This window comes from Petaurus breviceps, unplaced genomic scaffold, assembly GCF_028583685.1.
Source record: "Petaurus breviceps papuanus isolate PSGF00001 unplaced genomic scaffold, PetGlider_PUasm1.0 64, whole genome shotgun sequence".
In the NCBI taxonomy this organism is placed as follows: domain Eukaryota; kingdom Metazoa; phylum Chordata; class Mammalia; order Diprotodontia; family Petauridae; genus Petaurus; species Petaurus breviceps.
The window spans coordinates 7,276,739-7,301,641 of NW_027186428.1; the positions used below are offsets into that span (position 1 = coordinate 7,276,739).

A 24,903-nucleotide genomic window follows, 5' to 3' on the forward strand; every position below is an offset into this window, starting at 1 on the left:
CACTTTTTAAGTATCATCCCTTCCTATTCAACTGGTCCTGTGCCCTTGGCTCCTCCCCCTCAATATGCGTCTTAATGTAGGACAGACAACTACAGATAGACTGTGATCTGGCCCACAGTTGAAAAGGAGCTGGAGAGCAGATTGGATGATCACTTCAGGAAGAAAGAAAATGCTAGGCTGTGGAGTTTGAATTTTTTCCTAAAGGGAACAGGGAGTCACTGAAGGTTTTTGAGCAGAGGAGGCTTGAATCTTAGGAAGATGATTTTGGCAGCTGTTCATGTTAAATGCAATGGGATGGACTTGAACATCTCTCACATCTATCCCTTTTCTCCACATAGCCACCAACTCAGTTCAGACCCTTGTCACACCTCACTTCCTAATTGGTCTCCCTGCTTCCAAGATCTTCCCTCTTGAATATATTATCCACAGAGCTGTGAGTGACTTGGACCAGTGATCTCAGATTTCAGCTCTAAGTCTATGATTCAGAATAGTTTAAGGAACAATGAATATTGTACCATGAAGATACAATATTTAGAGCAATCAGAAATGAGGATGTAACATTTCTGAAATGGTGATGCAGACTGGTGGAAAAATAGCATCTAATTTATAAAGAACTACCTGATCCACTCACAATTTTACAGAAATACACTAACTAGATCAAGTAAGGTGAGCTATACAGCATTATCTTTTAAAAAAAATTGTAAATTCATTTTGAACTTGAGTATAAAAAGACAAAATAAACTATTTCCATGTTAACAGCACAACATAGAGAATTCAATATAAAATCATGAATTTCCATTTCGGATTGTTTACTTTTTAAAAAAATTATGTAATAAAACTATGACTATAAGTTATATTAAAAATATAAACTATATATAACTATAATATACTATGTAACAAACTATCATATATGTACACACATATATGTAATACCATGCTATACATACTTCTGTTTATCATTCTTTTTCTGGATTTGGGTAGCATCTTCCTTCATAGGTCCTTTGCAATTGATTTGAGTACTTAGGATACTCAAGATTAATTAATTATTCAAAGTTTTTCTTAGGACAATATTTCTGTTCCTATGTACAGCATTCTCCTGGTACTTCTCATTTGACTTTTCATTATTTCGTGAAAATTTTTCTAAACTCAACCAGCTCATTATTTCTTATAGTACAGTAGTATTCCATCACAAGCATATACCACCACTTATTTAGCCATTCCCCAACTGAAAGGCATGTATCATTTTCACCAATCTGATAGGTTAAGATGATATCTCAAAGTTGTTTTAATTTGCACTTCTCTAATCAATAATGATTTAGAGAATTTTTCATATAACTATAAATAATTTTTATTTCTTAATCAGAAAACTGCCTGTTCAAATCCTTTGACCATTTATCAATTGGGAAATAACTTGTATTCTTATAAATTTGACAAAGTTCTTCATATATTTAAGATATAAGAACTTTATCTGAGACACTGTCTATAAAATTTTCCTCCAATTTTCTTCTTTCTTTCTAATATTGGCTACATTGGTTTTATTTGTGCAAAAACTTTTAAATTTAATGTAATTGAAATTATCCAATTTCCACCTCATGATGCTTTTTATCTCTTGTTTATTCACAAGTTGTTCTCCTATCCAGAAGTTTCATGGGTAATATGTTTCATGTTCTTCTAATTTTCTTATGATATCTAGGTCATATATCCATTTTGAAGTTGTCTTGGTAAATTATATAAAATATTGGTCTATATTCAATTTCTGCCAGCCTATTTTCCAGATTTCCCAACAATTTTTACCGAATAATGAATTTTTATCCCCCAAATTTAAATCTTTACATTTGTCAAATACAAGGTTACTATAATAATTTACTACTGTGTATTTTATGTTTACTCTGTTCCACTAATCTACCTTTCTATTTCTTAGTCAGTACAAGATAGTTTTGATAATCACTGCCTTATAATATAGTTTACAATCTTGAAGTGCTAAAGCTCCTTCCTTTACTTTTTTTTTTTAAAGCAATCGGGGTTAAGTAACTTGCTCAAGGTTACACGGCCAGTTATTTCTGGGTGTGGTGCTAAGTATCTGAGCCCAGATTTGATCCCCAGGTCATCCCAACACTGGAGCTGGTGCTCTTATTCGCTGTGCTACCTGGCTGCCCCTCTTTCCTTTACTTTTTAAAAATTAGTTTCTTTGAAATTCTTGACCTTTTGTTCTTCCACATGAATTTTGTCAATATTTTTTCTAATGCAATAAAATAATTTTTTGATAATTTAATTGGGATGGCATTGAATAAGTAGATTAGCTAGGTAAATTGTCATTTTTTATTATATTGGTTTTGCCTATCCATGAACAAATAATATTTCTCCAAATTTCTCTATTGTTATTTTCAATGGAGTATCCTTCACTATCTCTTCTTTTTTTTTTTTTTAAGCAATCAGGGTTAAGTAACTTGCTCAAGGTTACACGGCCAGTTATTTCTGGGTGTGGTGCTGAGTATCGGAGCCCAGATTTGATCCCCACGTCATCCTGACACTGGAGCCAGTTCTCTTACTCGCTGAGCCACCCGGCCACCCCTAAGCAATTGGGGTTAAGTAACTTGCTCAAGGTTACACAGCCAGGTGTTTCTGGGTGGGTGCTAAGTGTCTGAGCCTGGGATTTGGTCTCCAGGTCATCCCGACACTGGAGCCTGGTGCTCTTACTTGCTGTGCTACCTGGCTGCCTCACTATCTCTTCTTGTAGGATTTTGTTGGTGATATATCAAAATGCTAGTGATGTATGTGGTTTTATTTTGTATCCTACTACTTTGTTAAAATTATTACTTGTTTCAACTAACTTTTTAGTTTAATCATTAGGATTTTCCAAATATATTATCAAATTATCTGCAAAAAGTCATTACCTCATTTCCCATTCTGAATCTTTCCATTTGTTTTGTTTGTTTGTTTTTCTTTTGCAGGGGGGAAGGTAGGACAATTGGGGTTAAGTGACTTGCCCAAGGTCACACAGCTATTAAGTGTGAGGCTGAATTTGAACTCAGGTCCTCCTGACTCCAGAGCTGCTATATCTTTTTGTTCTTATTGCTATCACTAGCATTTCTTAAACAATGTTGGATAGTATTGGTGATACATAGAATAGTTTCACTGTTTATCTCTTAATTAAATCTACTTTAGCTTTAACTGAGATTATGATTGCAATCCCTGCTTTTTTTTTTGTAGGGGGGGAAAGGCAAGGCAATTGGGGTTAAATGACTTGCCCAAGGTCACACAGTTAAGTGTCAAGTATCTGAGGCTGTATTTGAACCCAGGTCCTCCTGACTCCAGGGGTAGTGCTCTATTCACTGTGCAACCTAGCTGTCCCTCCTGCTTTTTTTTTTAACATCAGCTGTGGCATAATAAATTCTATTTCAGCCCTTTATTTTAATTCTGTGTATATCTCTTATTTTTAATGTAATTGTAATCTACATTTTGTGGAATTTTTATTTTTAATCCATTCTGCTATCTGTTTCCCTTTTATGGGTGAGTTCATTCCATTCATATTTGAAGTTATAATTACTAGTTGTGTATTTCCCTCCATTCTATTTTTCCTCACTGTTCATCCTTCTTGACCTATTTAGCCTATCTCTTTTCAGACATTTAATTTGCTTTTAACCACTACCTGGACTTTCTATCCCTTAATACCCACCCCTCTAAAAATACCTCCATTATACTTTCTCCCTACCCTCCTACTTCTTGATTTACATACCCTTCTAAAAGTCCCTCCCTTTTCCTATCCTCTTGCCCTCCTTTTTCTTTATAAATTTAGAAGAATTTTATACCCTTCTAGATGTATATGTTATCCCCTTTTAAACCCAGTTCCTATATGAATAAGATTCCAGCACAACCAGCCCACCAAACACACCTGCTTCTACTATTAACAGTTCTTCCATTCATGCCTTATTTGTACAATTACTACATTTTACTTCTCCCTGAACAACTTTATTTTTAACAATCATACCATCATACTCAATCCCAAGCTTTTTATCTATGTATGATTTTTCAAATTATTCAAATAATGGTAACAATCTTATAAGTACAGATAACATTTTTCCATATAAGAAGTAAACAGTTTGGGGCAGCTAGGTGGTGCAGTGAATAGAGCACCAGCCCTGGAGTCAGGAGAACCTGAGTTCAAATGCGGCTTCAGACACTTAACACTTACTGACCTTGGGCAAGTCACTTAACCCCAATTGCCCTGCCTTCCCTCCTTCAAAAAAAAAAAAAGAAAAAAAAGAAGTAAACAGTTCAACCTATTGAATCCCTTATAATTGGTCTTTAATATATGTAGCATTCACTATCTGCAACAACCCACCTAGTCATTTGGAGAATCAGTGATCAGATCCAGTGTTATATACAACAATAGCTCCCTCTTCTGACAGACCAACGTAAGTTTAGAATTTGGTTCCTTACAACATAAGCAGTAAAGGAAACTCAAGTATTCCAGAGTTTTTTGTCCATTTTGTGGGTACTCCAGGAATTGTTCTCCCCTTTTTCTCTCTGATAGCATGTTAGTGTAGTCTTCCAAGTCACATTCAGGTTCATGGAATCTATTTGTATCCAAATTCTATTCCTCATAAACCTTCTCTTCCTCTCTGAATCTCATGACTAAAGTGATGCCCTCACAACAGGATATTTACTTAAAATAGAAATGTTCAAGGTAAATAATAATTATCATAAGCTGCAAATATAGTTGGCACTCCTACTCTGACCCCTTCAAACTTCTCTGAGGACTCTTGCTTTCTACTGAAGCTCCCACTGTTCATGCAACCTAGTGGGTACAGGATATAAGCCAGCTAACTCATGGCCCAAGTGTTATTGGTCAGTAATGGCTGCAGTCCCTCACTGAGGTATTTCCCATCTCATGTTGTGTGGCTGCGTCAGGTTGTATGGAACAGCAAGCACTAGAATTTTGTGGTATGGCAGGCTTAAAAATATTCTCTTTCTTCTGCCACACCTGGAATTCTTTCTGGTCATGCCTAAGGTCCTTTGTTTCACTTTGTCCAAAGATTGACATTTCTTTCTGTCTCCTTCATCTCTCTCCCTACTCGCTTCTGGCTTCTTTAGTCATTTCAAAATCTCTTCCCTCAGATATGGTTTCACATTGTATGTTTACACATAGCCCTCTCCGAGAGCCAGTTCAGGACTCTCCCCAATGAAAGAATCTCACTTGGACCCAAAGAATTGTGGGAATATGACCATTTTTCAGAAAGACTCCTTACATCAACAGCAATCCTGATTAGAAAGGAGGACATGCAAGGCATACTTCTTGGGGGGAGTTCTGTCACACTGGAGGAGATTAAGTAAGCTAAAGAGATTTAAGAATTATCTGCAGATCAAATTTATTTATATTTATATTATTTATTTATGTATATCCTTGTTTATATTATTTACTTACATCCATAAATACTTGTTAACTGATTATCTATTTCCTTTTCCTTCCCTTTCTAGGATAACTTAGAATCACCATAATCTTCTAGGTGTGGGGCTGTAAGACTGTTGATGTCAAGATTAATGCTATACTACATGTAGTTGGCAGTGATGATATGTGTCAATTCAGCCCTTATTTTCCTTCCCTTAAACCTCCCTAGGAGGAGCAGCTGGGAATACCATTTGGGAGAGGGACAGGTGTCTAGTACAGACTACCAGTACTGTACCATGAGAGTACAGGACATAGCCAGTGCTGGAGGACATGAATGAGAATGATGGAGAGAACTCCTGTGATCTGCTATAGCCATGAAGACTCATCAGAGGCAGGCTGAAGAGAAGTTAGAAACATTGCAACAGCCTTGGGACCCATGATTCCACTTAAAATGTAGGGACTTCATTTTTTTTTAGTTAGGGGGACTATGGATGAACCTTTCAGAGAGAGAAATGGAGCTCAGGGGGAGAGGCTTTCTACTGCTTTTATTCTGAAGGTATATCTAGTTCTTCTGTGCTCGTGACTGAGCTTAACTAAACCTGTTCTATGATTACTGCCTTTAGAGAGTCTGGAAATAGACTCTGAGGCTTCTAGGGAAGATCTCTTTGTAGCAGCATAAGCTACTGAGATTATCATTAGAGAGAAGCTCCTGGTATTGAACCCAGTCTGTTACCTCAGAAATCAAAGTAGACAACACATGGGTTACATATAGACATGGAAAGGGCACTAAATTTTATTTGTTAATTTATTAAATTATTTCCTGTTGATAGTCATCCCCCCCAAGCCCCTTTGCCCCCAATGTCATCCTCCCTCCAACCCTTTTTGCCTCTAATGTTAAGCCCTGGAGTCCTGGATTTGGAGTCAGAAGGCTTGAGTTTGAGCCTTGGTTCTGTCATTTACTAGCTATCTGTCTTCAGACAAGGCACTTTATCTTTCTGGGTCTCAATTTTCTCATCTACAGTTTGAAGGTAACACTTGCTCTACCTCCTTTACAAGTCAGTTGTGAGAATTAAATGAGTTCATGAATGTGAAATGTTTTCCAAACTGTATGTATAGACTTGGCACACATATTTTAGTATTAATATGACATTAAATGATGTTAATTACATTTTATTATAATAAATAAAATCAACAATTAACTTAATAAATTAAATAGTTAATCATTACATTAAAATCACGAGCTGAGATGAGAATCATAGAATCTTGGTGTCGGGCTTGGATTGGAAGAACTCCAAGCACTGGTTGAGCACAGATGGCTTTTGTGGTAAATATATCAAGTAAGGCAAAAAACAAGGATACCCTGTCTTCCCTGCCATTTAATCTTAAATTAAAAAAATAAACTTTTTATCATTTTTAAATTTTATATTACCTTCATTTTTTTGGAATGTACCTTCTTCCAAGTCATCCCTTATAAAAAAATAAAAGCTAATAAAAAGCAGTTCAACAAGATAGGTCACATATCAACTGTGTTTGATACTATGTATGCATATCCAATGTTTCATACACATAGCCTCCTACCTCTGAAGAGGAGGAAGGTGCATTTTCTTAATTCTTCTCTGAGGCCAAGCTTTATCATTATAATTGCATGACATTGATTTTTTTTTGGGAGGGGGTGAGTTCTTACCATTTGTGATTGTCAGTGTGTATATGGTTTCCATGGTTCTTCTTACTTTAACTTTGTATCAATTCATGTCTTAATTGTGAAAATAATTTTTTTTTTCACTTTTGATACAACCTTGGGTAAGTTACAAAACCTTCCTATTTCTTTGTAAAGGAATCTGGGCTCTAAACTAGGGGCCAGGTCATAGGTGGATCCTGAGTGGAGGAAAAAGATGAAGGGATACCTGCTTGGGAGTGTTGTTCAATGTCACATAGGTTTCTTCAAGAATGAACAGTTGATGATTTTTTGAAAGTCGGGTGGGATATACATTAGGTGTCAAATAAAGTTGTAGCAAAAGCTTCCTCCTAGGAACAAGACCTATGGGTAGAAGGAACTGGCCAATAGGGTCTCAGTCCTTGGAGCACCTGCCACAAATCCATAAAGAGGCTTCTGAGACTGCCTCCAGATACATGAATGAAGTGATTGATTCTGCCCATCATTCAGAGTATGCACAGATTATTCTGCAATCATTTTCTTTCCACTTAACTGTGTGGTGAAGAAAAATTTTTAATTCACTGCAGAGCTAGAACTGAGTGTGCCTGCAAAAGACCTGAACAAGAAAAATCACCCTTTCTTCTCTGGTGGTTTTTAAATGATGAGAAAAAACTGCCATTAAGTCTCCTGAGAGGGTGAGGGGCACTGTTTCAGAAGGTTTTATCTCTCCCCTGGGTCACCAGGTGGCCATGAATGCATGGTTCTCTCTCTTTTATCTCTTGTTTCTTCTTACCTGATCTTACCTGAATGAGTATTAGAGATATAATGGACTAGGAGCTTTGAAAGGTGGAAAGAGCCATCAGAGGTAAAAGAACTGGAGTCCATAGCAGAGTTTACCAGCAGCCAAGCCTAGTGAGGAGATGACCCTGGAAAATGCACTGCTCAACCCATTCTAACAGTGAAATGGAGTGGTAAATGAGATACTACGTGCTGCAAGTAAGGGAGTAACTTGTACAGTGGCTAGGTTGCACCTAGAAGTGAATTTGGCGAGAGGAATGCAACCTTTAAGTTTGAATCCCCTACTCCCCATGGAGGGAGATGGTAGAGGAGAGTATGCTCTGGGTTTTAGAGGTTTTTGTACTTTAATCTTGCTATTTCTGATCCTCTCTACTGCTAGTATTTTTTTTTCCGAGATTATGTCCTATTTACATTGTATATATCTTGTATGTACATAGTTATTTGAATGATATCTCCTTTAGAATGTGAGTTCCCTGAGGGTAGGGACCATTGTAGGTGCTTGTTGACTGATTAAATATCCTGATAAATTTATTTTAATTGATTAATAGTGATACAGAGGAGATTGAGCAATTTGATCACTGGGGTTGATCAATCAAAATTATATTGGTGCAGTAATCACTGGTTAGATGATATCAAGGAAATACTAATTGGTTGATATTGGGGAGATATTAATTCATGATTGATATTGGCAAGGTGCGGGGTGAGCATTGGCATAGCTTATATAAGTTCTAGAGCTACTCTCATAATATCTACTTAGACTAGAAGATCAGGTCCCCAGAGAAAGAATAGGAATTCTCCCTCAGGGTTCTACTGATAACTTTGAGGAATTTGGTGTATCTTTTTCTAACACCAGACCCTTACCAAAAAGCTTACCAGCTCCTATCTGGTACATTCCCCTAAATGTCAATCACTCATTCACCTAAAATCAAGAAAGAAGAAACACAATTAAGACAGAAAAAAACAGCAGTGATGCATGCATTCATAGACTTATGGTAGCCTGGGTAAGAAGATAAAGTAGGTAAGGGTCAGTGAAGCTGCTTTTGAACTCCCTACCTAGAAGCTTATAGAAGTTTTTTTTTTTCCACATTTAAAAGCCACCTGGGAAGATAATTCAATTTTGCTCATTCTTGTCTTTTATAAGTACACTAGGTTCCAACTCAGCAGCCAATTAAAAAGATTTTATTCCCACATAGTAAGTGAACAGGAAACAGTCACATATTACCTGTGTATCCTCTGAATTGAGAGCAGGGTCCCTCTGTTATACATCATCAAACATTTCCAGAAGTAAATGCAAAAGCTTCCATTTGGATCCTCACTGGTTAAAGAATACTAACTATGATAATACTAATATTAACTAACTCCAAGACCTGGGCCCCTATTTCAATACAGTTGTATAGAACTTCAAGGTTTAAAAGTGCTTTGCATATATTATCTCATTTTCATAGTTCTATATATAATTATTGTTATTATGCTGTGAGGACAGGAGAAGAAAAGTTAAAAACAAAACAGGAGTTTGAAGGACCTGGTCTAAACTTCCAAAATGCCATTTTCCTCATGATATATGGCCAAACCAGAAGGATAAGGATGTGGGAATAGGCAGAAAGCTTGACAAAACCCTACACACATCTGTGTATACTGGGTAGCCCTGGACATATGGTAACTATGTCAGATGTGTTTCAGCAGGGCTGGAAGAGACAGGTTGGAGCTCAAACAACCCAGAGTCAGAGTTTAGCCTCTATTCTCCCTTACCCCCCAAATTCCCTGGTGCTCTGAGATGCTTAGGTTTCCTGTAGAGAGAGGTCAAAGCCCATTTCTTATGATCCCTCCGGTGGCCCCTAGAGGGCAGCGTTCAATGGCTTTTCGAAAACATCAGCCATTACAATTCATACATTGTTAACGTCTATCAGATATTTGATAGGACTGATCTAGCTCTCCCTAAAATGCATTGAAATTGAATAGGAATCTGCTGGCAAAAACATCCCCCCATCTTGTGCTCCAGGGGGCATCTGAGGTGCATTCCAGGAACTGGGGTTGGCTCTGAAGTTTCTCCAACTACCTGCCTGAGCCCATGCAGACACAAGTAGATAGCAGACAGAAGTGGCAAATAGGTATAGTGAATTAGTGATTGGAATGCTCTGTGGTTGCAGCACCAACAGATTCATCACAGGCCAAAATTTAGCGACTCTCAGTGGGCCACAGTTTCCTCCCATTGTGAGGTCATAGTTTTTCCCAAATCAAAAGATTACAAATTTAGAGCTGGAAGAGACACTAGAGCCCATCGAGTTTAACCCCTTCATTTTACAGATGAGGAAACCGAGTCCCAGAAAGGTGAAGTAATTTGCCTAAGTGGCCGAGCCAAGATTTGAACCTAGGCCTGTTGACTCTCTATACTATACCACTACAGTCTGACCTGACTCAGTTCTCTGAGGTTAAGTATTGTGTGTGTGTTTGTCAACTTTCTGAACATGATAAGTACTTAATTAATAACTGCTGAATTGAATGAACTCTGCCAGTTTCAGAGCAAAACGAAATGATAGGCATTAACTTCTCGGAGGGCAGCGTGTCCCCAGGACAAGAAGTGCCGATATGATCTGACTCTGACTCCTGCTGCAGACACATTCCTGTTGGTATTTTTCAAGAAGAGATATTTAAAATAGACACCAGGTTGGAGCATCAGAATCCTTGAAAGGCTCTGGAATGAGGCAAGTACCTTGAGGGTACTATATCCCCAATATTTAGCAAAGCTCCTGGCACATGTAAGCCCTTAATATATATTTGTTGACTTAACAGATCCCATGAGGCATACCTCTGGGCCCAAGTCCAGAGACAGGATTAGGATCTTGTCTTTTTATCTCTTAGACTCAAATGCTCATAGGGGGAAGGCTATTTGCATATTGAGGAACCTCTTTTCTCTCCTTCCCCAATATCAGTCACAGAATCACAGAATAAATGGAACAAGTTACAAAGCCTGTTTTAAGAAACAAGAAAAAAGACTGAAGGGGTTGTTGAAATGCAGCTGGTCATGGGACCTACTTCCTGCTTCATTTTTATACTTGGGGTGAATCCTTATTTCAAATGCAGCCACATGGAGATTCCCAGGGTGTAAGTCACCAGCCAGCTGGGGAGGGAGCACTAGCCATGCTTTGTGATACGTGAGGAGCACCTGCTTCACTATTACCACATCTGGAGTTTCCCTGGACACTTTCCAGTCTCTCTGGGCCAAATATCAGTCATAGTTTGCCATGACATCACCCTGACCACTGGAGCTCAAGATTTCTTGGCAATCCTGGTGAAGGCTGGGTCTGGGCACATGTCTTCATGCAACTTTGCTTGGTTATTTCGCTTATTCATTTATAATGCTTCCTATTGTCATCTCTAATTTCAGTAACTTAATCACCTGGCTCCAACTTCAAGTCTAGGCAGGAGGAGACTCTTTCCAGTTATTGCTAAGAGTACCTCACCATTTAGGGATTTTTTTAAAACAAACTCTTTGTGATAGGCAACATGAAAGTCCAATGTAGCCCTAGAAAGCAGACCCCTAAGATGGCCAATATGGGATTTCCTTAAGTCAAATATTTAGGACCAGTAAATCTATTGAAAATTTCCCAAATATGATGGATGCCATCTATGTCATTATACAAGTCACTGATGAAAATTCAAGAATCCCAAGGATAAAGATAGATCCCTGAGGCATTCCTTGAAAGAGACCTTCCAAGTGGATATGGGCCCATTAATGATTGACTCAACATCTCTCTTGTTCTTTAGCATTTTCTTCTCTCTGCAGAGCCAATGGGCTTCAGTTGCCTGATTAGAACAGAGACATTAGAGGAAAAGCCATGAGATGCAGCTGCCAAAAAGGGGGAGGCAAAAACTGAGAGAGCCTGAAGGGATAAGAGCTAACTCCTGGCCATTAGAGACTCCAGCTGAAGGGCTCAGGGTCAGAGACACTAGGGTGGAATGGAGGCAGTAGACTCTCCTTGCTGCAGCCTATTATTGAGTTCTACATCTGACTTGGTCATGGACAATGAGCCATGGTAAGAAGGACATGGTAAGAAGCCATCAGCAGGCTCTGCTGGTAACAGGACACTGAATGGGGAGAAACACAGGTATACCCTTCAGAAATCATTATAAAGAAAAGGATCTGGGGGCAGCTAGGTGACTCAGTGAATAGAGTACCAGCCCTGGAGTCAGGAAGACCTGAGTTCAAATCTAGCCTTAGATACTTAACACTTAATAGCTGTGTGACATTGGGCAAGTCACTTAACCCCAATTGGCCCTGCATTACCCCTGCATTACCCTACCAAAAAGAAAAAAAAAGAATAAACTTTCATTAAGTTAAAAAAAAAAGAAAAAGATCACTTGTTCTGGGAGGAATTAATGGGTATTTCATTTCATTCATTTAACAAACACTTAGGTGATATAATGGATAGAGCACTAGGCCTGGAGCCAAGAAGACCTGAACTTAAATCCAATATTAGACAATTATTAGCTGACCCTGGATGAGTCAATTAACCTCTTTTTGCCTCTGATTCCTCATCTACAAAATGGGGACAATAATAGCACCTACACAAATGAGATAGTAATCATAAAGCACTTGGCCCATAGTAAGGGCTGTATAAATATTAGCTATTATTATAAACATACTCTACCTTGGTGTTGGAGACTACAAAAATGTCCTAGTTGCTGCCCTTCGAGAGCTCAAAATCTGTTATCCTGGTCCACATACTTCCATTGTGTGATTCACATTTTCTCTCTGTCCCTTCGCCCTTTAACAACAATTGAGTTTGATCATGAGAGACCTAAGAAAGAAAAAACCACACCTGTATGTTTCCAAGAGGCCACTAGACTAGGACGAATGAATAAATCAGTGAATGAAAAAAATGTATGAAATAATTGCTATGTGCAAAACACTAGAGATACAAATAGAAAATTAAGAGTCTGTACTCTCCAGAAACTCACATTTTAGTAGGAGAGGGACAATACATTTGGATGAAACAAGGTTCAGTTGGACGTTAGGCAATTCTGGGAAAAAATATTGTTTTACCTTGGGTTAGCCTTCTCATTTTCAAACTTGAACAGAGAACTCAGTCAAAAATCATAGTAAATGGGCATGTAGTTTACCAACAGCTTCAAGTAACATAAGAAATGAGCATTAAAAAGAATAAGGCCTCCCAATGCAGGGTGTGATGGCTGCAAGGGGAGCAGAGGTGGGGAATGAATATCTTCACACACACACACACACACACACACACACACACACTCCTTCATTAGTCAGAGGAGAAATGAGAAGTGAGGTAAACAGGGTCAGGGGTACTGGATTCTTTAGGCAGCATTCTAGGGAAGGGGGGCAGGAAAGCAAGGAGAGCTAGAGAAAAAACTCTGAGTGATATACCAACCATTCATCTGATGTTTTGATGTTTAGACCCATCTCTCATCTGTTCCTCTGGCTAGTCCCAGTCCTTCTGGTCTCTCCTGTGTCTAGTCAGTACCCCAATTCCAGTCTCCTCACCTCTGTTAATGGTCAGTAGGTGAGCGTCAGGTGCCATCAATTACTCTGCTCTCTGTGCCTGTGTCTGGGCAAGTGAGGGGAGCCTGGCCCTCTTGGAACAGGGCTCCTTCCTCCTTCTCTGTTGGTTTGCATGCCTGGCTTCTCAGAAACTGGAAGGACCTGGCTTTTCTGGTGTGACCTGTACACTGCTGGCCTTTGGTCCTCCTAGTACCAGCTGACAACATCTCTGGAGGAGGGGTTACATTTATTTAAATGGAAACCTCCCTCTGAGGTTTCTGATAAAGTAAAATCATGACTGCTGGGGCTATATCCCTGAAGAATATTTTTCTTCCTGTCGAAGAGGTGTTTCTACCTACGGTGTTTCTACATGTTAGTGGCAAGAGAACTAGATTTAGAGACAGAGAACTTGACTTCTAATTCTGGTTATTAAACTTTCACCTTGTGAAAGGTGAAAGATGTGCGGGTGACGTTCGGGGCAGCTACTACTACTCACAGGTTGTTAAAAAGGCCAGAGTTTCCCACTGCATCCAGGGCCATCTCTAGTTGTCCTCACCTATATTTTGCCGCTGGACCCAGATGGATCTGGAGGAGAAAATGAGGCTGGTGACTTTAAACAGCCCCTCTTTTCCTTGGTTAAATTTCTAGCAAACTCCAAACATGTACTTCCTTCCTTTGATCTTTCTTACAGTCTACAGTTTGGGAGAAGGTGTGCGAGGGATGATGAGTGGAAAAACTTCTTTAATTTTATTTTATTCCACCCAATAAATTGTGTGTATCATGATAACAAATACAGAGGATCATGTATGAGATACCCAGAAACTTGGATGAGGGCTTGAAAACAGAGAAGGGAGGAAGCATTGGGGTAATTTTGGAGTGTATGCTGTATTATACCCTAGAATTCAGAACCTGGGCCAATGGGGACTTTCTTCTTGCCTAGTCATTTCAAGTTAAGTTAAGGTCTTTCCCAGGCCTCAGTTTGACTGAGGCAACACCCATTTAGTGATTAAGGCTAGGTAAAAAATGATGCAAAGAACAGCCTCTTTTACCTAGTTAAAAAAAAAAAATTAATCTGAGAGGGGAAAAACCTTGGAGTTTCTGGTCAAAACAGAAACAATTGCTATTTACACTCACTCTGAGCCACCAGGGACCAAACAATGACCAAGTGAGGCTTGGGCTGGAACCTATTGTTGGCCAGAGTGATATGGGTTGAAGGCATGGTCCTTAAGAAAAAAATCTAGCCCATAAACTCCAAGATACCTTCCAAAGTTTGAGCAATCAAAATGTATATATTCCTTTGGGTAGAGCACCCGCAGTAAGGGTATGATACTCTATGTGGACAGGGTGGGGGGGAGGGAGAAAATAGAAGGGGGGGAATGAGGGAAGGAAGGAAGGAAAGAAGGAAGGAAGGAAGGAAGGAAGGAAGGAAGGAAGGAAGGAAGGAAGGAAGAAAGGAAGGAAGGAAGGAAGGAAGGAAGGAAGGAAGGAAGGAAGGAAGGAAGGGAGTTGTGTTTGCCAACTGGAATTGGCTAGCTGGGTCCCCAATGGGGCAGCTACTACTACTCACAGGTTGCTAAAAAAGCCAAAGTTTCCTACTGAATCCAGGGCCATCTCTAGTTGTCCTGATCTATATTTTGCCGCCAGACCCAGATGGCTCTGGAGGAGAAAATGAGGTGGGTGACTGCAGCGCCAATGCAATATCTACAGCACCCACGATCACAATAAAGACCATTACTATACATGTCGAATGACTTTTGATTGCAAAAAATGCCAAACTTTCCAGATGGAGGATAGCACTAAAGGATTTATTTAGATACCAGAAAACCGAATCCCCAAACCAGTAAGCCGATTCCATCATAATACCAAAGATATTCAGAAGCCATAATAATGCTGAGACCCATAGCATCCTTTAGCCTTCCCACAAACCAACACAAGATCAATATTTACTCACAAAACTCTCTATCTCCTTGCCTGAGCTCCTCTGTCCCCAGTTATCTCCAACTGTCTGGCTAGCTCTCTACCAGCTTCCTGTGGGCTCAGCTTCTCCTCAGTAAACTCCGCCCACCACCGGCTTCGTGTGACCACATTCAGCCTATCAGGGGGAAGAGTTTATCTTCACAGCAGGGGGGCGGGCCTTCAAACTCCTCCCTAGTCTATTAAGGGGCAGGGAAGATCTTCAAATTCCCATTCCCATTACAATGACTTTACATAGTCCCTGCCTCTCTTAAATCCAGTTCACTAGCAAGTCAGGCATATCATGGTCCTCTTTGAGAATGAAAACAGCAGTCATTTCAAGACAGATCTGATGGGTTTGAATAATTCACAGAGAAGATTTCCTTCACTGGTTAATTAATGTGTGCGATACCTTATAGAATTATGGGAAAGAGAAATAAGCTTGGTGAAGACTGTCGTTTCTCCAGTAGTATCTCAAGTGTCATGTTTGAGAGGGAAAATCTCCCCAAGTCACACCAAGCCTGCACCCTAACATTACTTCTATTTTGGGCAGACACTCCAAATGGACAGTAAGTTGGGCCCAGAACTGAAAAGGAAGGCTGGGTGGGATTGCTATTAGGAAATTACAAAATCTCCTCATGTTTCTTTTGGAACCAAAGGTCTGCATTTCTAATATTGATATTCTGAGGGAGGTTCTTATATGGTTGCATTTATTAGAATTGGAGATTACCTCAAAGACCTCTGTTTGGCATTGAAAACCCATCATAATCTGGTTCCAGCTTGTTTTCCTTTCTTTTTATATATGATTGTAACTTTCCAATGATGCTCCCTCCTCAGTAGAATATTCCTTTATAACAGGAAAGTACAATCCTGTAAAATGGCCATCTATGAAAATGTAAGTTTCATCATGAACATATTATCTACTACCTCTGGGCTAAGTAGTGGGAAACGTGATTTGCCTTCAAATGCTATTAAGTCTAATTTGTTACTTCATTGATGAGTTTTGATGTATATTTTTCTCTTGGTTCTGCTTACATTACCCTGCATCAATTCTTATATGTGTAAAAGGTCATGCTCAGATCACCTAATATGGAGGAACCCTTATGTCCCCACCACAGGCCATTGTGTCTTTAATACTGGCCATCCTGGGACAATCTTTCTCTTTTCTGGATCACTCTTTCCTTTGAGCTTTACCTTGGCTCCAAGAAATGGGTCTGGCATTTTTGTGATGATGTTGTCTGTCCTTCTGTTTCAGGTATTGTGGTAATACCCACCAGACCCAGGAATTGAGAGTAACCAAGGCCTTGTAGCTAGGATTACTGGTAGGATGTTGTGGCCAGCTGGCCTAGAGAAGCCAGGATGCCTGGGACTTACTTATGCCCCCAGACATGTCTCCTTTCTGGGTGAGAGCTAATAATAGCTAGCATTTATTTAACAGTTATTATGTGCCAGGTATTTTACTAAGCACTTCCCAAATATATCTCATTTGAGCCTCACAACCACTCTAGGAGGTAGGTACTATTATTATCCCCATTCTACAGATGGGGAAACTAAAACTACAGAGGTAAAGTGACTTCAGTGGCATCCAGCTTTTCTTGACCCCATTTGGGGTTTTCTTGGCAAAGATACTGGCTGGAGTAGTTTGCAATTTCCTTCTTCAGCTCATTTTACAGATAGGAAATTAGGGTAAAGAGGGTTAAGTGACTTGCCTAGGATCACACAGCTAGTCTGAGGCTGAATTTGAACTTGGGTCTTCTGTGAAACCTGGCTGCCCTCAAACTCTCCACTGGTCCAGGGCCACAGCCCTGGTCCCAGCTCAGGGTCTCAGAACCTCAGGAGAGCCAGCACTGTGCAGGGCATCCTGGAGATGAAGCTGTTCCCGCTACCCTCCACCTCCTAAGCCTCCCCACTCTGGATACTGCACCCTGCGCGCCCCAAAACTTCTCCTGGTAACTTCTGCAGTTTGCGCACTAAGTCCAGCGCAGGGCGTGAGGATACTACCCACTAAGAGACCTGGGAGGTCGCGCAGCGTTCCAAGCCCCACTCTCATGCCAGCGCCTGCCGCGGGTCCCAGGCTTAATCCCCATCCCACCCCCACACCTCCCGCCATGCGCCTGCGCAGCAAGGTGCGCGGAGGAGGGGGGGGGGCGGGGAACCCTAGCCCCAGGCTCCTCCTCCTCTCGCTTTCGCTTTCACTTTCCCAATTGCTGATGATCTTCTGGCTGGTCTGGGCATTGATGGAAAATGAAAGGGGAGGCTTTCTGCTTTCCCCTGACCGCTGCAAGCTGGATTTTAAGGGTCGCAACTGGCCGAGCCTCGCGAGGTAGCCAGGTGAGTACTTTCATCCGTGGTGGGAGGGCGGGGAGGGGTCTTGGGGAAGGGAGAGGGAGGAGAGTTTCTGGGGCGGGGAGGATGGGGGAGGGAATTGAGGGGAGACACGGCTCTGGGGGAGGGATTTTCTGCAGGGGAGGGCAAGGAATTGAATGAAGGTTGGGGTAGGTATGTGAAGGACCTTGGCTGGTGGGAGACCCCTCGCCACCCCCCAGGAGTGTGTGCTGAGGGCCAAGGAGCAGAGTTAGGGTTATGAATGTTTAGGATTTAATTAGGGTTAAGACTCTGCTGAGTGTCTGGTCCCATTGCCTCTGCATTCCGCTGCGTCTGCATTGCAGCTCTGACTTAGACCTGCAGTCAGTCCCACTCAGCCTCGTGAGGGATTTGCTTTAATAACTGACCGTTAGTGGAAAGAAAAAACAAACAAACCCTTTTCATTTGATAGCTGGTTTTGTCCTGAATTTTAAAATTACAATTGTTCTCCACTTCACCTCATTCCTGGGTTTACTGAACCTAAAAAACACAAAATGAAGAGTTTGGTGTTTTTTTGTTTTTGTTTTGTTTTTTACTGTAAGTGGAATGGACTTTTTCATCCCTAACTTTTTGACTTTTCTGGTCTCTGCCATCACTAACAACATGGACTTGTAACCCTTTCTGCTCTTTTATAGTAAAAATGAAGGAACTAAGTCTAGAAGCAAGGTTTTCCATACCCCCTCTCCCCCCTTTTTTAATTCCTTGAATATGCACACTGATAATGAAACTTATAATAAGCTTTGTTCAGATATCACTTGGTGAGATATTACATTGCTACATTGGGATAGTGCATTTCTGTGATTCCACTAGGGGAGTGGGTTTCTAACTTAGATCTTTACTGCACTAAAATATGGGAGAAAAAGGAAAAGGGGACGATGCAGTTTTCTTTTAAAAGGACTCCTTTTCCCCTTTGGAAAAAAAAAAAAGGAAATTTATTATTTAGAACTGACTGCTCACTCAAATTATTGGGAAGGGGGGATGGGGGGATGTGGGAAGAATGTATTGTTCTTTTTCAAACAAATGTATTTCTGAACAAGCTATTGATGTTAAAGACCTCTCTCTCACAGAATCTTCCTTCTGCTGACTCTCTGGAATTGCCCTTGTTGGGTTTCTTCGTTCATAATTACTCTTTGCTGAAGTCATTAGGTTCCTTGCCATAGATCTTTAAAAAACTCTTCTGTAGTTAAAATGTATTTTTCAGAGTTTTGGTGTTTATAGCATTTAAAATTGATTTAACTAAAAAAACTTTGCAGTTCGATAATGAAGTATTTGAGTGCAGAGCATGTTGCATTTCTTTCATTATACAATACTAATTTCCTATCTCTGTGATTTCAGCTGCCTGTCCCCCTTGTCTTATATGGTTTTCCTCTTCACCTCCCCCTTATGGCAGCCCTGGTTTTCTTCAGTGTTTCGCTAAGGGACCATTTTCTGCATGAAGCCTTTCTTGGTCTCTCCCTCAGGGGTGGGTGTGACCTCAAGGCCACATGTGGCCTTATTCTCTGAAGTTTGGATTCAAACAAAGAGCCTCACTTGAGGACCTAGAGGGCCACATGGGTCCTCAAGACCACAGGCTCCTCACCCCTTTTAGATATTAGTATCCTCTTTCCTAAGGTTACTCTTGTATGTGTTTTATATATTTACATGGTCTCTTCTGTGAGAAGGTAAGCTCTTTAAAGGCAGGAACTTTTTCATTTTTGTCTTTGTATCCCCCATGCCCGATACATAATAGGTGCTTATCATCTTCTTCAGCAGATAGCTAGCCCCCATTCTCCCTCTCCTCACCCCTGGCCAATTTTCACTCTCTACTGGTTCCTTCCCTGCTGCCTAAACACACATTTAGCCATTTAGGTTTTTACTTACTGCTCCTCCTTCTCAACAATATGCTGCACTTGGTACTGCTGACCATCCTCTCCTGCTGAATATTGTGTCAGCACGCATTTAATAAGCTCTTACTGTGAACCAGGCACTATGCTAAGTGTTGGCAATACAAATCCCAACAAAAAGATCATCTCTGCTCTCAAGAAACATTTTCTAATGGGGAAAAGAGGAAGCTGAAAAGGGAGGGGCCGGAGGGGAAGAATTGAAGGTACCTGGACCTGGGGCCTGGTAGAGAAAGTCCTGGAGAGTCAGGAATAGAGCCTGGAAGAGACTGAAGGCATGGTGAACTTGGGCACCCTCCTTCAAATGAAAGTGGCAGATTCTCCCATAGTGTGAACTCCAGGGCTGGAGTGAGCTTCTGAACGAAGAGGTGTCTGGGGCATGGTAGAGAAAGTTTACAAGAGTCTAGACTAGATTCTGAAGAGAAATGAATATTTTTTTTCTGGCTTTTCCAGTCACTCATCTTTTTTTGTTCTCACTGTCTTGTTTCTTTTTCCTTTCCTTTGACTGTGCTGGTGTCCCCCTGGGGGCGTGCAAAATCTGTAAAACTGGTTCTGTAAAGTTTACATTCAAAGGCCTGACTTGAGGACCTAAGGGCCACTTGCAGGTCTCTAGACTGCTGGTTCCCTACCCCTGCCAGAGACTCTGTCCCAGGCTCTCTTTTGTTTTTTCTCCACACTTTCTCAGTGACCTCATCAACTTTAATAGATTTAATTATCATCTCTAAGCAGATGAGTCACAAATCTGTTTCCAGCCTCAGGCCCTCCACTGAACTTCCGTCCCTTTACCTATAGCTTCTTGGACTTTTCAGATCAGATGTATCTGCAGCTTTCCAAATCCATCTAAAGCAGAGCTCATAATCTTTGCTTCTAAATCCATCTTTCCTCCAAAGTCCCCTATTTCTATGAAAGCTACCACTAATCTTCCAAAATCCCAAACTAGAAATCTCAGTCTCTCTCTCTTCCTCACCGCACATCTAATCAGCTTCCAAATCTTTGCTGTTTCTGCTCCTATAGTATCTTTCACCTCCAGCTCCTTCTTTCTGCTCATGCAGCCAGCCACCTTTTTGCCTAGATAATTGCAGTGGCCATTCCTGTCCATTCTCTACACTATTGCCTGCCAAAGTGATTTTCTTAAGTGCAGATCTGATCATGTCACTCCCCTAATAAACCCCCGTGATTTTCTATTACTTCTAGGATGAAATATAAATTCCTCTGTTTAGTTTTTAAAGCTCTTCACAATCTGGCCCCATCTTATCTTTCTAGACCCATTTAATATTATTTACTTCCTGTCCTGTTATCTGTGCTTCAGCCAAACTGGCCTTCTCTCTCTGTTCCTCAATCATAACATTTCATCTCACATCTCTCTGCTTTTGGATTGATTGTCCTTGTGCTTTCTTTCCTTTGAATCAGAGTCTCTCTGGTCCTTCGTGCTTCAACTCAGATATCAGCCTCATGAAAGCCTTTCCTGATCCTGCCTGCTGCTAGTGCCTCCTTCCCAAACTTTATTCTTTATATATATATTTATATTGAAATAAATAAAATAAAATAAATATATTTATATTTATTCTGCATACGCTCATCTGTTTTGTTCTCTTACCCTTAGAATGCATACTCCTTGAGAGTAGAATGTTCCATTTATTGCATTTGTATTCCCAATACAGGGCCTGGCACATAGAAAATACTTGACAAGTAAATGTTTGTTGTTTAATTGGGATCATTCACATTTTGTTCTTTATGGATGTCGTTTTCTCTGCGTTCCCCACTTCCCTACCCCCTTGTTTTGCATCTCCTATACCTTTATGGAATTAGAGCGCTGGGTCAGAGATATATTGGGAGGCGGAGAATAGAGCAAAAAGAACTCTAAAATATAACCCTTTCTGAGAAAGCAGTAGTAACATTTTTGGTTGTATTCACAACCTGTGATTTCATCCGTGTTGGGAGCTCTCTAGTGAGAAAACTCCTCCCAGCACAGAGCTGCTTCTGTTGTGCAGTTTGCTTAGAGAATTGTCTGGGGGCATCCAGTAACCTTTCCAGGTCTTGATGTAGAGGAAGTAATTATGTAACTTGCCCTGTTTTATGAAGGTGGTAGTAGTGCCAGAGGTGAGACATGAACTTGGTCTCCCTGACTGAAGCCAACTGCGAACTCTCAATGCCAGTCTTAGTAAGATTATTAAATAAAAAATTGCCTGGGAGTAGATATGATCATAACTGCATGAATTCAGGTAGCCATTGGGACAGCACCTTGTGCTAACGTAAATGTTTCCCCCCCACTTCAGTTGTTTTTACCTGCAGGTGGCACCATTTTCTAGATTTGCCTGCTCCTCTAAGGCAAGAAATGGTGCCCATTATCTTTTCGAGGATGTTTGTTTGTTATTTCCATGTAATTTGAGAATCTGATCTGAAGTTTTCTTACAATTATTTTAGTATAGGAGTTAATGTAAATCAAGGGTGTTCATATTTTCAGCACCTAATTGGTTTTTGACCTTTTCTTCATGATACAGATAAAACCAAAAAATATTACAAGGTAGGATGGTGCTGCACATGTTACTTTCCTCTTCTTTCCTCCATTTAGACCCTTGATTTAATCACCGTAGAGAGTATATTTTGTCAAAGGATATGAAAAGGCAGTTTTCTGATGAAGGAAAAAAAGTTTATGAAAAAATGCTCCAAATCATTATTGATTAGAGAAAGGCAAATTAAAACAACTTTGAGTTATCATTTTACATCTGTCAGATTGGCTAGAATGATAGAAGGGGAAAGAGACAAATGTTGGAGGGGATGTAGAAAAATTGAGACCTTAATTCATTGTTGGTGGATCTGTGAGCTGATCCAACCATTTTGAAGAGAGATTTGGAAATATTTCCAGAGTTATTAAACTACCTATACTCTTTAATCTAACAATACCACTATTATGTCTGTTTCCCAAGGTGATTAGGGAAAAAGAAAAAAACCTATGTGTTCTCAAATATTTATAGCAGCTTTTTTTTTTTTGCGGTGGTAAAGAACTGGAAATCACTGGGATGCCTGTTAGTTGGAGAATGACTAAACAAATTTTGGTATATGTTCATGATGGAATATTACTCTCCTATCAGAAATGATGAGCTCAGTGATTTTTAGAAAACATGGAGAGGCCTCCATGAAATAATGAAGAGTGAAATGAGAAGAATCAAGAGAATGTGGCATATAGTAACAACAATATGGTTTTAAGAACTTTTGAGTGACCAAGTCATTCCATTATAAATACCCAAATTAACTGCAAAAATCCTATGAAGGAAGAAGCTGTTTGTATCCACAAAAAGAACTCACATACACATATTTGTGTCTAATGGTAGCCATTTTGAAGTTTGTTGTAGATTTGAAAGGACTAGCAAGTTGTAAATAATGGATCTACAATTTCAGGTGTAATCCTCATTTTCTATTTTTCTTTTTTTAATGAAAATTCATGTTTTATTTCTTAAGTTAAGAATACAATTTAAAATTATTTTTTTAAAAAAGAAAAAAGCGAGCATATTTTGTACTCAGTGTAATTTATCAATTCAGTAAATATATATTTAATTATGCATAGCACTGTGCTAAGAAGAAAGCAAACAGGATTAATGCTGCCTCTGCTGAGCAGATTAGATATATATTCCAAACTTGAAAGTCCTTGAGTTTTGATTGAATTTGAGTCTCATTTTGGTGAACTTAAGACAGAGGACTTTCTCTCATAGCCCTAGCACAAAGATAATGTCATAATCATCTTACATACTACCTGTATCTGTTCTAGTGTATAGGAATGAGAGGCAATTGACAGTTGTTCATTGTTAGGATACTGTAAACATTAAGGTTTACTGTAAGGATACATCGGATCAGAAGATAACTATGCTAACTAAGAAGCCACTCTGGGCCCCTGTACTCATGACCCTAGGGGTATGCATAGTGGGCTGTGCCAACCTCCAGAATACTTGGTGTTGGCTTAGATCAGTGACTGAGAACTAGGGGATCCAATGGTCCTTTACTTAATGGGAGTTTTTATTCTGTATTGCGGAGAAAGGACTGAAACTCTCTAGCAAGTTGTATGGGTAATGAGCACTTCCCTATATTCTTGAACTGAGTTCTTTCTATGATCAGCTTGTTACAGATGGCCTCTAAAAAACATTGTCATTATATAATAAAAATAATAGAATCAGCTGACGACAGTTATGACGGTGTGGAGGTAATGTGTTGTCTTGAATATAGTGCTAGGCTTAGAGTCAGGAAAAGCTACTTTCATATCCTTCCCTTAGGTTGCTGGTGCAAGGAGTTTTCTACCCTGGTAGTATTCCATACTTAGAGAAATCCCCAGTCCTCCTGTATTCACATTATTATAATAGTAATAATACCTGACAAAAATGTTTTGTAGTTTATAAAGCATTTCACTTTAGTGACCTTATTTTGCAGAGGCAACAGAACAGAACAGGTTGGGTGTTTATTAGAAGAATTATAGAAATCCCAGCTTTGACACCAGTCCTATGACTGTGGGCAAGTCTACTTTTCGGAGGTCCAGGTAGCTTCCTAAGTCTGATCAGTCTGCGCGGGTGGAGTAGAGTCCTCACAGACAAGGTGACATATTGACCCTTACAGGCTCCTGGGAAAGTGGAAAAGGCAGGTATTAGAGAGACACCATGGTATATGTAGTCTGTAGGGAGCTAGTCTTGCATTCAGAAAGACCTGGATTTGAATTTCACTTCTCGTATTTATTATGTGACTGTGAGTAAGTAGTATAACCTCTCTTAGCCTCAGTTTCCTCATCTGTAAATGTGGATCCACCTCTGAAGGTTGTTCAGATAGGATAATATATGTCAAAGGCCTTGAAAAAAAAGGCCACATGTGTACATCAGACAGTCAATAGGCCTTCATGAAACACCTATTATTATGTGACAAGCACTGTGCGAGGTGCTAGGGACACAAATACAAAAACTGAAAAGAGACATACTCCCAAGGAGCTTATCCTCCAGTGAGGTGGAAAATGCATGTGTAGATATGTACGCACATACACACAAAATAAAAACAGTGTAGGGAAGATGGGCACCAAGCAGCTGAGAGAATCTGAGGAAAGATGTTGAGGAATGGCTATGTGTGGAAAGTGCTGTTGGAGCTGCATCTTAAAGGAAGAGAGCACATTTCAGACATGAGAGACAGTATAAAGACAAAGGGGTGTAAGGAAGAGAGAGAAGACCAATTTGGCGAAGACTGTAGGAAAAGGAGTGAAATGTAACGACTCTCTAAAAGTCATATAGGACCAGGTAGTGAAAGACTTTAAAAATCAAATAGAAGACTTTTATATTATCTCTTATAATAAAGTTTTTTTTTTTCCAAATGTAGATCTGTCTTATCTCTA

The 24,903-nt window shown here is 40.0% G+C and overlaps 1 long non-coding RNA gene and 1 pseudogene across 1 annotated transcript; one reads left to right on the forward strand and one right to left on the reverse strand.

Annotated features, from left to right (window-relative positions):
• Window positions 1-6,565: 6,565 nt before the first annotated feature.
• LOC138173773 (uncharacterized) lies at window positions 6,566-13,500 on the reverse strand. The gene is made up of 3 exons (XR_011171516.1): window positions 13,238-13,500; window positions 12,491-12,640; window positions 6,566-11,645 (listed from the first exon to the last, which is right to left on the reverse strand). It is a non-coding gene; the product is annotated as an uncharacterized lncRNA (long non-coding RNA).
• A 3,994-nt stretch (window positions 13,501-17,494) lies between these two features.
• The window catches only part of LOC138173775 (solute carrier family 25 member 3 pseudogene), a 115,448-nt pseudogene continuing 108,039 nt past the window's right edge, over window positions 17,495-24,903 (forward strand).